The following is a 16,552-nucleotide window of genomic DNA, read 5'->3' on the forward strand; positions in this document are numbered from 1 at the left end:
CCAGGTACTGGTAGCTTTGGCACTGTGTGAAGGTGCTAAGTCCTGTTGGAAAATTAAATCTGCATCTCCATAAAGTTGGACAGCAGCAGGAAGCATGAAGTGCTCTAAAACTTCCTCGTAGACGGCTGCGTTGACCTTGGACCTCAGAAAACACAGTGGACCAACACCAGCCGATGACATGGCTCCCCAAACCAACACAGACTGTGGAAACTTCACACTGGACTTCAAGCATCTTGGATTGTGTGCCTCTCCATTCTTCCTCCAGACTCTGGGACCTTGGTTTCCAAATGAGATGCAAAATTTGCTCTCATCAGAAAAGAGGACTTTGGTCCACTGTGCTTTATTAAATCAAGAGTCAACGCAGCCGTCTACCAGGACATTTTAAGAGCACTTCATGCTTCCTTCATTTTCCAGCAGGATTTGCACCTGCCCACACTGCCAAAAGAACCAAAACCTGGTTCAATGACCATGGTATCACTGTGTAATTACTGTGTGATTTCATGTAATATTCTAATTTTCTGGGATTTTGATTTCATGGGTTTCATAAGCTGTAAGCCATAATCATCAAAATTATAACAAATAAAGGCTTGAAATATCTCACTTTGCATGTAATGAGTCTATAATATATTAGTTTCACTTGTTAAGTTGAAATATTGAAATAAACTTTTTGATGATATTCTAATTATATGACTAGCACCTGTATATATAAAAAAAGCTTAGCAACTAAACAGTTTATTATAGGCTATTATATTTCTCTGCATATGTCTTTGTTTTGTAAGTAATTTAACTCGGTGTTTCACTATTAACCTTGTAGAGAGATGCTGCACATAGGTAATTAACACGCCCACAATCTCTGCCTGTGAGATGAATGGGATGGTATTGCTTATTTGCTTATTTACTCATTCATTTCATTATTTATACAAAGTCTGTGGTGCCCGCATATACAGCATGCGGGCACCACGGACTTTGTATAAATAATGAAATGAACGAGTAAATAAGCAAATAAGCAATACCTTAATCATGTCATGTTTATACAAGAATATTTATTTACACACTGATTGATGCTGCTCATAGGTGGCATGCACAACAATAATTGCACAATGTTAAAAGCATATATGAAGAGTATACCTTAAATAATTAAATTAAAACACAGGAAGTCATTACAGGGTAGCGCAGATTAATAGGGGTCATAAATGACACCACTAAAAATACCACCAGAATTAGAGAAATATTTAGGTAGAATTGCTGGAAATTGGATTTTTTTTTTGGAAAATTTGGAATTATTATAATTAGATATCTTTGCAACAAACACATAAGAGACAAGCATTATTTCTGGCATCTGTTGGCCAAATATCATTGCATGTCCTTTGCTTTCTATAATAATAATGTATACAGATACATTTGAATTATTAGACAATGTCGAAATAAAGTGAACCTGCAGAATTTGCGTTCAAAGGCATGTAAAGGGAACTGTAGTGTATCGAGTTGTATGTAAACTCGGGAATAAGCACTGTTTTGCCACTCTAGAGATTAACTCTGGGTTCGTTTTTGGTTGGCTAGTTCATTGTCCAAAAGACCTTTGTTCACAGAGTTTGGTAATTCATATTGCACAGTAAACCAAAAGAAGAACACTGCTGCCCCGACTCTTATTTGTGTTATTTGAACAGTATCAAAACACAGCAGGAACCACTGACATTGAAAACTCTTCACATAGCTCGCATTCATAACCGCTGCTGAATATCTGAACACAAACACTGATCAAATGCACACTGACCGATCATCATCTTCTGTCTGTTCTCCAAAATTAAATCAAATGTATATTTATACCAGAAAGACTCGGGAGGCAAAATGATGTAACGAAGCATTAATTTATTAACAGCCCAGCAAGCAAGTATTGTGTTATAAAATTATTTGACGTAGGCCCCATCCGTAGCTCGCAATCCGAGGGTAAGTGACGTAACAATTGAGTCTTCCTGGCAGAACTTACGCTAGTGCTTTCATTTCTGTAGGCGCTTGTATCTAACTGTGTCTAAGCAAAGACATTCGTTTTCAAGACGAGCAGGTCGCCGCCACTGCGCGATACTCAAATTACTGCGGGTTGGCGCATTTAAGGCATAAATTTAGGTATATGTCCAAATATAACTGGTAATGTCATACTTTGTAGCAGTGGTTTTGTAGCGTAGTAATCTGTTTGGTTGTAAAATGTAATACCTCAATGAATTGAAATTGAATGTAGCTTGTTCACAGACAGCATATGCAGATGTTCAACTAATAAAGATCTTCATTGCTGGCAAACAATTGGATGCATTTGCAGATTTGCTTTCAACTGACCGTAGGTCCACGGCCACTTCATACAAATGCTCTTAAATTTCCTTTTACTACTACAGTGAGAAACTGCTTCAGATGATTCAGTGCATGCAGGGAATTGAACAATTCAAACTGATTTGCGAACCTATTCAGACAGTTTTGCCAACTTGTTTAAAGGGCACCTATTATGCAAAATTCACTTTTACAAGGTGTTTGAACATAAATGTGTGTTGGCAGTGTGTGAGCAAAACCACCATAGAATGATAAAAATCCACCCAGTGTTTTTTTTACAATCTCAATAAATCATAAGCACTGTCTCAGAATGAGCTGTTCTCAGATTCAGCGCAATGTGACGTAGAATTGCGCAGGCCCCTCCCACGACTGTTGAGTGACACTTCAGTTTGAGCATAGACCCGCCCTGAGTGAGCTGGACACAGTCCGCCATTGTTCGACGCTTGAGCAGCTGTAGACAAGAATGTCTCCTAAGCGATTGAGGTGTTTTGTTGTTGGATGTCAGAATGAACATATCAGTCTTCATTAACTCTCATTCTTACTCGAGGATGGATCTGTACCAACTGTTCGTGATCCAGATTACACTCTCCGGAGCGACAGGACTAACGTTACTGACCACGCCAGAAATGAAAGTGAGAGCGCGCACTTTATGACAGCTCATCGAATAGTTTTACGGATTTACAGTGTACCATTTTATTAAGCACAGACTGAAAAGGTGTGTATCTATTTGTTTGCTGTTAGTTGTAACGAGTGTTTTGTGTACTTCGCTGTGTATGTTCCATGATAATGAAAGGGAGAGAGAGAGAGAGTTTATGGATAAGACTTTAATGCTCACATCTTATACTGTGTTTATTTAGCTGTTCTTACAGTGATTCTCTGGAGTAAAACTAACGCTTCATCTTTTGTGTGATGTACAATAAACTTCATTGAACTCATCAGTATATTTTGGTCATCATTCGGACGAGGTCTGCTACAGCAGGCTTGTATTAATAGTGGATAAAAGCAGATGACAAATAAGTTATAACCATAATTAAGCTAAACTATACCTGTTTAATCTCCATACAGTATATATTCTCTGGCGCTGTGGGCATTATTGTCCGACTCCGAGTCAAAATGAACACGCTACTGAGAGTTTCTGTTTTGATATTATCAGATGAGATTGTCCTGACTGAAGCGCGAGCTTGTGAGGCTCCGCCCCCTGGGCCGGCAGCAGCAGTTAATTTGCATTTAAAGGGATACACACTAAAACAGTGCGTTTTTCTGAGCCCCAAAACATGACAATTTAAACATGCTGTAAAAAAATATCTGTTGGGTATTTTGAGCTAAAACTTCACATACATACTCTGGGGACATCAGAGACTTATTTTACATCTTGTGAAAAAGGTCATAATAGGTGCCCTTTAATCAATTCTTTGAAAAGAATCGACTCAAAAGAGTGATTCATTTGTGAATGGGGCATCGCTCATGTCCCAGAAAAAAGAGACCGCGTACGCTTGGAATAACTATAGCTATAACTATAACGAAGTAAAAGTAGTTTTTTCATTAGAAATGTACTGAGTTAAAGTAAAAGTACCCACATTTAATGTCTCTGAAAAATGTTATAAAAAAGTGTACTTTTTGGGAGAAGTACCCAAATAAATGTATAATGAAGAATAGAGGAAGCTTATAATGTCATGGATTGATAAGAAAATGAACAGTGCATTGAAGAAGGAAAAAACAACCATAGTGCACTCTAAATAGTTCTCTTACGAGAGTACTCTCGTGTTGCGTAAGCTAGCTTACGCTACGGGGGAAAAACCCTTTTCTCGAGAATACTGAAGCCAAAAATTATCCTTAATTTTGCATTAGTTTAAAACGCATTGCTGCATTAGCAGACCTAGGCAGAGCGACTCGCGCGCCTATTGGTTGCTCAGCAGCAACTGCTGCAACCTATCCAGGGCCTGCTCGTGACGAAGCACCAATGAGGGCGCGGGCGCCCGTGCGCGTCACGTCCCGCCAGAATGGGCGTGGCTACAGGCTATAAAAGCAGGCCCGTGAGGTTGTTCTCTGATTTTTCAACTCTTCAGCGAAGTGGACACTCACCTCGCTGTTCTCCGGAGAAGCTGCGCCGTCGAAGAGCCTTCAGCGGGACGAGCTTCAAGCCGGCCATCTCGCCGCTTCCTCTGCCGTTCCTGCTGCGCTATCCGGCGCCGATATCCTTTCATTACCGCGTGTTACGTCACACACGCTTGCATCTAAAAGAGCGAGGCGTTGTTGCAAATGCCTCTTTTCAAAAAATGCGGCTCCTGCCGAGCCGATCTCAGCGACGGGGACCGCCACATCCTGTGCGTTTCCTGCCTGGAACAGACACACGCGGACCACGCGCTTTCCCTGGGGGCTCGCCTAGCATCTTTCAGCGTGGATCCCGCCCCTCCGCTTCTCTCTTCTGGGCCGCGCCGTAAAAAGCGCCGTTCACAGAGAACGCCGGAGGCATCTGCCGCGAGCGCTTGCATGCCGGATCTCTCCCCGTGTGCATCGCTCTCTGCATCCCCCACCTCTATCACGGCCGGCCAGCCGCCCGCTGTGCATATCGAGTCGGGGGGAGATGACGCAGAAGGGGACAGCTGCTCTCTTCCTGCTTCTGACTGCGAAGGCTGGTCGGGCTCCATTCCGGACCCTGCCCCTTCTCTTCAGGAATCGAGCGGTGTGCGGTCTACGTTTGACGCCGAGCTTCTTCGCCTGCTTACGTAGGCCGTGGAGGACCTCGGCCTCGATTGGTCGCTTCCTGACGAGCCTGCACCCAGCAGGCTGGACGGTTGCTTTCTGCCAGGCCGCCGCTCGACGCCTCACACGAGGCCTGCCCCCTTTCTTCCGGAGCTCCACGAGGAGCTCACTAAGAGCTGGAAGGCGCCATTTTCTGCCAGGCTGCGCTCTACTGTCTCTTCGACGCTCTCTCTAGTAGACGACGCGAAAGACAAAGGCTATCTCTGCATTCCTCCGGTCGAGGAACCGGTAGCCACGGACCTCTGCCCGCCTTCCGCCGGATGGCAGGAGCGCGACCGACTTAGCGCTACGAGCCACTAAGTCCGCTGCTCAGGCCATCGGGAGGAATATGGCGTCTCTCACTGTCACCGAGAGACACTTGTGGTTGACGCTGTCCGACATGAAGGAGTCCGACAGAGCCACTTTCCTCGACACGCCCGTGGCGCCATCCGGTCTCTTCGGCCCGGCTGTCAAGGGGTTTTCGGAGCGGTACTCCGAGGTACAGAAAACCTCCCAGGCTATGCGGCATTTCTTGCCGAAGCGCTCCAGTTCCGCTACGGGCCGCTCTAAGCAGCCGTCCAACCGGAAATCAGCGCCACAGCCTCCCCCGCCGTCAGCCTCACAGCGCCGTCAGCCGAGGGATTCCCAGCAGCGCTCACGCTCTTCAAGCCGCCACAGACCGCCTCCCCCTCGGGGACCCCGGTCCAAGATTGTGCTGAAGGCAGAGCCCTCAAAGTCTTCCTGACCGTGTTAGGAAGATGAAGATGGTCGAGTCCCGCTGCGGCCGGACCGCCATCAAAATCAGCGCGCCTCGCTCTCACAGTCCCCTCAGCAGAGGTGACTGGAGATGTGTATTTCACAGTCAACGAGCCCGTTACACAACACGCTCGCCTGTACCCAAAGGCCATTTTTACGGCCGCCCAAATATATCACAGAAAGAGCATTCTGTCTGTTTATCCGGCTCACGCCGATGGTGTTATAAATGTAGATCATGTGCCCACTCCACAGTGTTCGCGCCTACATACAAACACGGCCGATTCAGTGATTCACACTCATTCACGGCCCATATCCATAAACTCGGCTCACGCCGTGTGTGTTTTGAATGTGGAAAAGGTGCCCGCTGTACAGCGCTCATCCCTACACACAAACACGGGCTGCTCTGTGATAAGCACTCATTCAGAGCCCCCGTCAATAAACACAAAACGTGTCCTGTGTGTAAATCACCCTCTACCAGACACGAGCTGTGTTATGTGTGTGCGAAGCGCGCGCGCCTCCATGACCACGCTTTTCTCATGGCTCTGGCTTCAGTTAAGCGAGTGGGTGACCTTCACGCGCTCTCTGTGAGTGCTTCGTGCTTGGAGTTTGGGCCTAATGACTCTAAAGTCATCCTTAAACCGAGGCACGGTTATGTCCCCAAAGTGCTTTCCACTCCGTTCAGATCACAGATCATTTCACTGTCAGCTCTTCCGAGATCTGAGGGTGAGGACGATGTGAATTTTCTCTGCCCTGTCAGGGCGCTGAGAATATATGTCGAACGGTCTGATGCTTTCAGGCAGTCAGAGCAGCTCTTCGTTTCGTTTGGTGGCCGCACTAAGGGCTTAGCCACATCGAAACAGAGCCTGTCCAGATGGATAGTTGACGCTATCGCTATGGCTTATAGGTCTAAGAACCTTCATTGCCCTCTGGGCGTCAGAGCGCACTCCACCAGAGGCATGGCCTCGTCGTGGGCGTGGTCTCGCGGAGTTTCACTCCATGATATTTGTATGTCGGCGGGCTGGGCCTCTCCGTCTACATTTATCAGGTTTTATAACCTGGAGGTGCCTGCCCTACAGGCTAAACTGTTGTCAGTCTAACATACTAGCTCTGTTCGCTCTCGCTGCAGATCGAAACAGACTGTGTGTGGTTTGTGTTATACACAGGCTCCAGATCGGCAGACCAGGTCTTCCTGTCTGTGATCGATTTTCACCTGTCCTTCGGGTTCAGGTGGCTGACAGGCAGTGTTATCATTCTTAGTTCAGCCCACGGAGGTACCTGGCTGTTCTACTGTATTAAGCACCCATTCCCACACTCTGGAATGGTTATCACTCCCTGGGCCCACCCCTCGTCGGCCCAAATATTACCACTTACGTTTGTCCCCGGGCACATGCCCTTGGGAACGTGCATGTGGACCTTCTCTAGCACGCACAGCGTTTTACATTGGGTTCCCGTAGCGTAAGCTAGCTTACGCAACACGAGAGTACTCTCGTAAGAGAACGCTCTCGGTTACTAACGTAACCTCGGTTCTCTCTAGATGAGGGAACGAGTGTTGCGTAACCCTGCCGTGCTTGTGCTACTTCTGGTTCGCTTCAGATTGAAAAACCAGAGAACAACCTAACGGGCCTGCTTTTATAGCCTGTAGCCACGCCCATTCTGGCGGGACGGGACGGGCGCCCGCGCCCTCATTGGTGCTTCGTCACGAGCAGGCCCTGGATAGGTTGCAGCAGTTGCTGCTGAGCAACCAATAGGCGCGCGAGTCGCTCTGCCTAGGTCTGCTTATGCAGCAATGCGTTTTAAACTAATGCAAAATTAAGGATAATTTTTGGCTTCAGTATTCTCGAGAAAAGGGATTTTCCCCCGTAGCGTAAGCTAGCTTACGCAACACTCGTTCCTTCATCTAGAGAGAACCGAGGTTACGTTAGTAACCGAGAGCGATATCTTTAAAGGTGATTTACATGTGTAACAGTTGTATTTAAAACCATATCAACCTGAAGAACCCTTTTCTGCTGAAATGGGTTTAGGGTTCTTTATTCTCACTTTTTTTTTTATTTTTATTTTTTTTATCTTTTACTACCAAAGCCTCATTATTCATTTTCTGGAGCTCAACCATTAACTGCACATACTATCAACACACTCTCAACAGGTAAATTATTTCTTTCTTAAAATGTCTATAAATGGTTTCTTGGTTTCCTAATGATGTCATTTTTTTCTTTTTAGTTTAACAGTACCAGCTCTGTTCAGTTGAGGATACTTCTCTACGCTTCTCCACTAAGTAACAAAGACATTGAATTTATAATCCGTATTCTTAGATATTTTTATTATTATAATTATTCTATTTTAACATAGTTTTACATGAACAAATGGAAGAGACATTGCAAACCTAAACTCAAATGTCTATTTCAGATGCTGTTATATGGCAGAATCTCATCATCTGCAGACAGAAACTGACACTCAGTTACACCAAAATATATACATACAATGATGGACTTATCAAAATTGAATTGCAAGATGATAGACATATTCACAAATAATGTGAAGAGGGATTGATAGACACATCGTCATTAAAAAGCTATTGCAGGTTTAGCCATGGGTGAAAAAGGCATCATTTGTTAGCAGATTTTCATGGAATTAAGCCTATTAATATAGGATTAATTAACAGAAATGAGACACAAAATAACTATAGCGTGATATACATCGTTATCGTGAAATATAATTTCTCATATCGTGAAATTAGAATTTGGTCATATCACCCAACCCTACACTATATGTGAATTGCTTCTAGCAAAATGGCAGTTTTCCAACTCTTTTGAGATAGAGGAAAGGCTGCACAAACCCTGACATGATCCCAATGCATGAGGCCCCAGACCAGGCCAAAAGAAACCTATTTAAATCTATAATATAATAAAGCACATAAGAGATAATCACAGGACCGTACATAAGCACTGCAGACGCCAGCACGATCCGAATGATGCGAAAAGCCTTGAGTTTGTCTTGATTCACTCCATCTTTCCTCTTGAAGTCGTCACTAGGTCCAGGATGCTTCAGAGCTTTCAGGACCATCAAGCAGCTGAATACTTTGATACTGAATAAAACAAGGAGCTCTGGTAAGAATAAGCTAGGAAGTTCAATGATGTTCACTGAAACTATTAAGCTTGAGCTAATGATCAGAATCCATCCAATGACAGATATGGCAATCCTGTACTTCATGGGTTTGAGCTTCAGGAAGGTCACAGGATGGAGAACCCCTATGTAACGCTCCACACAGATGCAGCTCTGAAACAGAGGACGACCGACCAGCAGCACCAGTGCAGGAAGGTATATGCCAAACATGCAATCAGCACAATTAAAGAAATACTGCTGGATGAGAGAAACATAGGAAAAGCAGTAAAAGACCTCAACAAGTGCTGCATTGAAGACGAAGATTTCGGTGGACTGTCCTTGAATCATCTCCTTCACGCTCAGCCATAGTATGTAACAGTTTGCTGGAAGACCAAGAACCAGGTTGATGCTGAGAGAGACGGTGATAAAATAGGTGGGTATAACGTGGCACGAGCTGGAGTTCGCTGAGAACAACAATTGTATGCATGTTGAAGCGTTAGTTGCATCCCAAGTCATCATTTTTGTATTTTCTTTTTAATCTAAAAGAAAGCAAAGGAAAAAGTGGAGAGATCAATAGGTGTAGAAAACAATAAGTGTAAATTTTAATTTAATCTAAATAAGTTTTTTAATTTTTTAATTTAGTATAAAGAATGTTTCCTCACAAGAAGTTCTTGATACGGTAGATGTTAGTTTGACTCCAGACGATTGAAGGTGGGACTGAGTGTGGTTTGGTTTAAATGCTGAAGAACTGCATTACAGTGACTTATTGGAAAATTTGAGACTTTTTAGCAGTTTTGCATTGATGCAATATTCAAATTCTGTTTTTCTAACATGATAAATGCACATCAGGCATGCAAAAAAAGGCAATTTATTCCAACCTCATTTCTATTTGTAAAGTGGAATAAGTTTGTCTGTGTTCACAGTAATAATAATAAATCAACAGTATAGTCGTGACAGTACAAACATTTTCAGAAGCAATTTTTGCACCAAAACTGGCATTTGGGAAGTTCAAGTTTTTGGAAAAATTGGATGGTGCCAGCATCTGCATTTTCTTTGTCCTGGCAGCTTTGGTGTGAACTCCACTTTGGCTGTTGCAAACTCTTTAGCACCAACTGTTCCAACCCTGCGGGAAAAACAACAACTGTTACAACCATGCGTTTTTTATTTATTTTAATTTTGTACTAAAAACAGCTATAAATGTCTTGACAGTGTGAAAAACTGCTGTAGTCAGAAAACAGTGCGACTCTTTAAAATTTATAATAAATTTATAAGGGGACGAAATGCAGCAATGTTAACTTGGAAACATTTTTCAGTAGCAGTTAATGACATTTTAATTCATGCATCATTTTACAGTCTGACAATAATCTGAAGAATCTAAATCTCTTGCATATGTAGCATACAGTACATGCTACAAAAGTATGATGTTTTTTATGTGGTTGCTATGATGTTCTGATAGATAAATGGATAAAACTGTAACTATTTAGTAGCTTGTAGGCTACACTTTTAAAGTAACTTCCCTAACACTGTGTTCATTATACTGATATGTTGTACTGATGCATTATCTCTGATGAAATGCTGCATCTGTCTCCCAGGGGGATGTAGTTTCACATCTCAGTCCTAAGTGATTAGGTGACTTACTCATGAGTGATGGGTTTGCTGTCTGTTCTATAGGCGGATCTTTTGTGACGTCATTGTTTATGTTTGTCGCGTTGCATCATGGGAATCGTGTGGCAGGAAACACCGCTAGATACCTCTAGATACCTGTAATTTGATTGTTTTGCACGTTTGGAGGAGGATTTAGAGAAGAGGATGGTTCACTCTTGCTGTGTGGTCGAGTACGGCTCGTTGGGGGCCTGATAAAAAGTTTTTTCGAATTCCCCCCGAAAAGGATCGCGAAAAACGAAAGAAATGGTTGCGTGCAATTAGGCGATTGAACCTGGACGCTCCGAAGAAAGCCTGGATTCCTGCAGCTAACGTTACTGATCGAGTTTGTGAGGCTCATTTTGTTCATGGTAGGCCTAAGTCTTAGTGACTATGTATTTATAGAAGATTGAATAAAAAAAATAATAAAACTGAGTCAAATCAACCGAGTCATATGTTTTCGCGTTCTGATTCAGGTGTCCCAAACCGCGATCCACAGCACCCAGACTATGTTCCTCACATCAAAATGGGCTATTCTGGATCGCAAAACTTAAAAGCAAAAGAAAAGGCTGTTCTAACCTCTGCTTTTAGCACGATCACTGCTTTCTGTTTGGCAGAAAAGATCGGCCCAACTTTTCGAAAAAACAAAATAATCTTTTGAAAGCCTTTAATCTTTCATGAGTGAAGGGTCCAGGGGTTTCTATTAAATAAGAATAAATGTCTCCCCAGCAGATTGGTGGCCAAGACACGGGCGAGTCGGACCAACGTTTTTTTGTCATCCCAGATCTCATATGGGCTTTGAATAACTTCGATTTTGTCACCAATACAAATTTTGAGCTTCTCTCCAAACCTCCTCCGGTCTTCAGATGTTAAAGTGCTTATATATTGTGGATTTCGCCCGCTAACTCTCTTGAAAATGCTCGTCGCGTCTTTACTGCCCGCAATACTGTTTGTTTTGTTGCCACACAACCACTCGCGCATGCGTACAAAGATGTCAACAAAGATCCTCCTATTGGCTTAAAATGTTATGCTGGGTTAATATGCTAATGGTATTAATAACCTGGGGTGTTGAGGAATAAGGAGGAAGAATAAAAAGTGTTGAACTACAGCACACTTGTAACTACTGCGTTTTGTTTTATTAGTTGGCAGCACTCAATTTACCTACGCCTGCTTTGTTCTTTCCATGCCCGGGACAGCCCTCGGTATCGATTCATACTTTACAGAAGATGTTTGGAAACTATCTTGTCGCCATCGATTGCACGGGATATCGTGGATGGATGATGATGATTATAATGATTAAACTTTATTAATCCCCGAAGGGAATTTAAATTGTCATAGCAGCTCAGTATGCAAAATACACAAGTTAAAGTACAAATACAGATACACTTAAGGGACAGTGCTACACAGAGTTATAACAATAGACAAAGCAATAGACAAACAGCCTCTGTGTTTGTAGACCACTCCAGCTTATTGTCCAATTGGATTCCCAGGTACTTATGAGGGAATTGTGAAATCATATTAGTCCCCTGTCCAGTACTCATCTTCCTGTCCATTTTCCACACAGCTAACTATGGAGGAGAGAAAGCTCGCCGTTTTACTACAGTGCCTGGGAGCCAAGGGACTGAACGTGTTCTGCCCGCTGCCTAATAGAGGTTGGACTGTTGCCAGTACTTTCAAAGCTTCAGAAGAAGATGTCCAGCCTGCCACGAATGTTGTAGTGGAATGACATAAATTCAGACAACTTGCTCAATGGCCGGATGAATCAGTAAAGAATTTTGTTGCTGCTTTACGTAAACTCAGTGTACAATGTGACTTAGGCGATCGTACAGAGGAGATAATCTGGGTTCAGTTAGTGGAGAAAGGGATCTCTGCACATTTTCGGGAGCATCTCTACAGCCACAGTTAACACTGAATGACACGATACTGTTGTCTGGCCAAACGGATATCACCATTGTTGCTTGAGATAAAACCTGCTCAATGTGGCATTCCACATTGTAATCGGAAATACCACGGAAAATCTGTGAGTAAAATACGATCACAGACTACTGCACAGTCCAATCATACTTGCTTCCATTGTGGGTCTAGCTCTCACTTGGCTAATACTCCAAATTGCCCTGCTGCTAAAGTTAAATGTCAGAATTGTGGAAAACTGGGACATTTTGGAAGGGTTTGCTGCTCAGAGAAAAAAGTGCAAGTACTTGTTGCCCCTGAGGTTGAGATTCCTGAAATTGTGCTCGTATTTGAAATTGAAGGGAAGCCACTGAGTGATAAAATAAAATGCACTGTGACCATTGGAACTGAGGAAATGAGCCCTGTGCCGATTGAGCCCACAGTAGACATGGGTTCCGCTCTTTACATCCTTCCTCATCACCTTTATAAACAGCATTTCAGTACTCTCTTGGTAGTCCATCGTCGTCCGATAATGACTTCTCCTATAATTTGTGAGTTCTTCGATGACTGTATAGTCCGATGCGAGAATGCGTATAGTCTTGCACCCAGCGCAATTGACTTTGTACACCGACGCATGTATCATTCCTATTTTGCACCCGCGCAAAGCAGACTTTTCCCTCCACAGAAGCACGTCGGTTAACTAAGAAATACACTTGCGCTCCCGGGGGCGGTTCAGCGCAAAGAGGAGGCGTGTTCCGGCGCAAACGTTCCCTCATGCTATTTTGCAGGTTTAGAAAACAATTGCGCCACTAACCAGGAAAAAATAGTTTAAAGTCAGTGGCGCGTTGCGCATGCTATTCATATGCTATTTTAAGGGCGCATGCTTGGCCATAATCAATGTAGCGTGTGCACAACGCACACTTTGATTCTCTCATCTACACAGAAGCAGCAGTTTTCATTTTTGCAAATCATACATTATTACGATAGATAGATAGATAGACAGATAGACAGACAATTTATTATAAAAGCATACGACTAGCTTACACATTTACCCAAATTATCATACGCCTGTTTAACCTAAGTTAATTTGGGTGGGTTTCTCCATCCCCAATGTCCCTGACGAGAACGTCTGTCTCCTCGGCTGTGAACCGCTTCTGGCGCGCGCCTGGCAAATCCGCCGTTACAATAGGAATCCGCTTTAGAACAAGAGCGCCTGCTCTTAAAGGGAATGTGAGATGTCGCTCTGATTGGTTTATTTCACGTTACGCCCAAACCACACCTATGAATAATGAAGCTACTTCAGACCAACCCCTTTTAGATTTGCGCCGGGCGCAAGAGGCATTTATCCCGCCGGGAAAATAGCAACAGCGCCGAGACCCGCCCACAAAGTTACTTGCGCTTTGCGCTTGACACTTGCGTTTCAGATCGTTAAAATAGGGCCCACTGTCTTTTACAGACAGTGCATATACAAATTTCTCCTGATTGTCTTCTGGGGGCAGGAACAAGCATGGCCTGCTTTCTCTGTTGTCTTTTAGACAGGCGATGTTTACTCCTCCTGTCTTCCTAACTTTGTACTCCATTCTGACAAAGTTGCTGCCAGAGTGTGCGATCCATGGCACTACTTTCCAGGGATGTGGGCTTTATCCCACACTTTTTAAGAAAGCCTTTAAGTTTGCCTTTAAGCCTCTTTTTTTTGGACCTCCTGCAGAACAGCAGCCAATATGTAAGATTACGATTCCTTCCTTCCTTCCTTTCGCATGTATATTATAGAGATGCAGTGGCTAGTACTAGCTTCTATGTTGTTGAGAAAGCCAGCCCTACTGGGCATGGACTTAGTGTCTGGCCTCAGTATTCCCATTGCTGGAAATTAAGTGGCCTCACCCTCCTCTCCTACCATTGTGAGACAAGTGACGGCTACAACAACAACAGAGGCCATCGGATGCGCTAAAGGCTTTGTAAATCGGGTGAAAGTAACAAAGTCAGTACATCCTATACAGCAAAAACTGCACAGACTTCCTTTAACAGTTAGAAATGCAGTTATTAAAGAAGCCATAATTGTGCAGGTAGATACCTTGGGACACACTATTTTTGAGTAATGCCTGCTACCCAATGACTGACACATTCAGGCTATTTTGCTAGCACCAGCGTCCTGGATTCGCGGTTGTGCCAAACTACTTAAGTATGAGTGCATACTTAAAGAATGTGGGTGTTTTCAGTTGGACTGAGGACGCACAGAAATGCTTTAAGAAATAGGAGCTCATTCAGAACAGCCAAGCTTTGGTGACTTTTGATCCAGCACTGCAATACACTGGTGTCAGTCTGCAATGTCTTCATGCCAGCTTTGCCAAACCCATGACAAAAGTGCCAAAATGCATACGCCTCCTCTTCAGCCCATACCACTTCCTTCCGCATCGTGAGAAACGGTTGGACTGGACATTGTTGGACTATTCGAGTTATGGACCTGGGATTGCAGGTATGCACTCACTTTAGTTGACTATTACAGTCAGTGGACAGAACTAGCATTCATCAGTAATGTCACTACTGATACTGTCACAGACTTTTTTGCCACAACATTCAGCAGATTTGGCAACCCTGTGGAAATTGTGACTGATAATGTGCACTTTAACATCTCTTACCTTTGCTGATTTCCTCGCAAGCAGGAATATCAAACATGTTCTTACCTCCCTGTACTTTCCTCATGCAAATGGGGCTGTGGAGCGCATGAACCATGTCCTGAAGCATTGTGTTCAAACGGCAAGCTTAAAAGGAAAGCCCTGGGAAACTTCTGTGTGGGACTTTGTGCTGCATTACTGTGCCACACCTCATGCCACCACAGGTGTTCCACCCAGTGAACTCTTGCTTGGACACACACCTGAGAATGACCTTACACATTTTACCAAGCGGCCCCCCTGCTTGTACTGATGCTACAGTGTGAGCTCGCGTTTACGCTCGCCAGTCTCAAGTCAAAACCTACACTGACATCAAACGTGCAATGAAACCATCTGCTTTACGACCAGGTGAGAGAGAGCATGTGAGAATACCTACTCATGTGATAAAGAGCAGGTCGAAATTCAGTCCCCCTTGTACAGTGCTGGGACAAAAAGGTTAGGAGACGTACAGTGGGGAGAACAAGTATTTGATACACTGCCGATTTAGCAGTTTTTCCCACTTACAAAGCATGTAGAAGTCTGTAATTTGTATCATAGGTACTCTTCAACTGTGAGTGACGGAATCTAAAACAAAAATCCAGAAAATCACATTGTATGATTTTTAAGTGATTAATTTGCATTTTATTGCATGACATATTAAGTATTTGATACATCAGAAAAGCAGAACTTAATATTTGGTACAGAAACCTTTGTTTGCAATTACAGAGATCATACGTTTCCTGTAGTTCTTGACCAGGTTTGCACACACTGCAGCAGGGATTTTGGCCCACTCCTCCATACAGACCTTCTTCAGATCCTTCAGGTTTCGGTCGCTGGGCAATACGGACTTTCAGCTCCCTCCAAAGATTTTCTATTGGGTTCAGGTCTGGAGACTGGCTAGGCCACTCCAGGACCTTGAGATGCTTCTTACGGAGCCACTCCTTAGTTGCCCTGGCTGTGTGTTTCGGGTCATTGTCATGCTGGAAGACCCAGCCACGACCCATCTTCAATGCTCTTACTGAGGGAAGGAGGTTTTTGGCCAAGATCTCGCGATATATGGCCCCATCCATCCCCCCCTCAATACGGTGCAGTCGCCCTGTCCCCTTTGCAGAAAAGCGTCCCTAAAGAATGATGTTTCCACCTCCATGCTTCAAGGTTGGGATGGTGTTCTTGGGGTTGTACTCATCCTTCTTCTTCCTCCAAACACGGCGAGTGGAGTTTAGACCAAAAAGTTATATTTTTGTCTCATCAGACCACATGACCTTCTCCCATTCCTCCTCTGGATCATCCAGATGGTCATTGGCAAACTTCAGATGGGCCTGGACATGCGCTGGCTTGAGCAGGGGGACCTTGCGTGCGCTGCAGGATTTTAATCCATGAAGGCATAGTGTGCTACTAATGGTTTTCTTTGAGACTGTGGTCCCAGCTCTCTTCAGGTCATTGACCAGGTCCTGCCG

General features: G+C 43.9%; 1 long non-coding RNA gene across 1 annotated transcript in view; it reads left to right on the forward strand.

Annotated features, from left to right (window-relative positions):
• The window catches only part of LOC309481013, a 31,988-nt gene extending 23,109 nt beyond the window's left edge, over positions 1-8,879 (forward strand). Inside the window, exon 3 of the long non-coding RNA XR_014199836.1 lies at positions 8,863-8,879. This is a non-coding gene — a long non-coding RNA (uncharacterized lncRNA). The remainder of the gene's footprint in view (positions 1-8,862) is intronic.
• The last annotated feature ends 7,673 nt before the right edge of the window (positions 8,880-16,552 follow it).

This window comes from Leuciscus leuciscus (genome assembly GCF_965113295.1).
Source record: "Leuciscus leuciscus genome assembly, chromosome: 18".
NCBI lineage: Eukaryota > Metazoa > Chordata > Actinopteri > Cypriniformes > Leuciscidae > Leuciscus > Leuciscus leuciscus.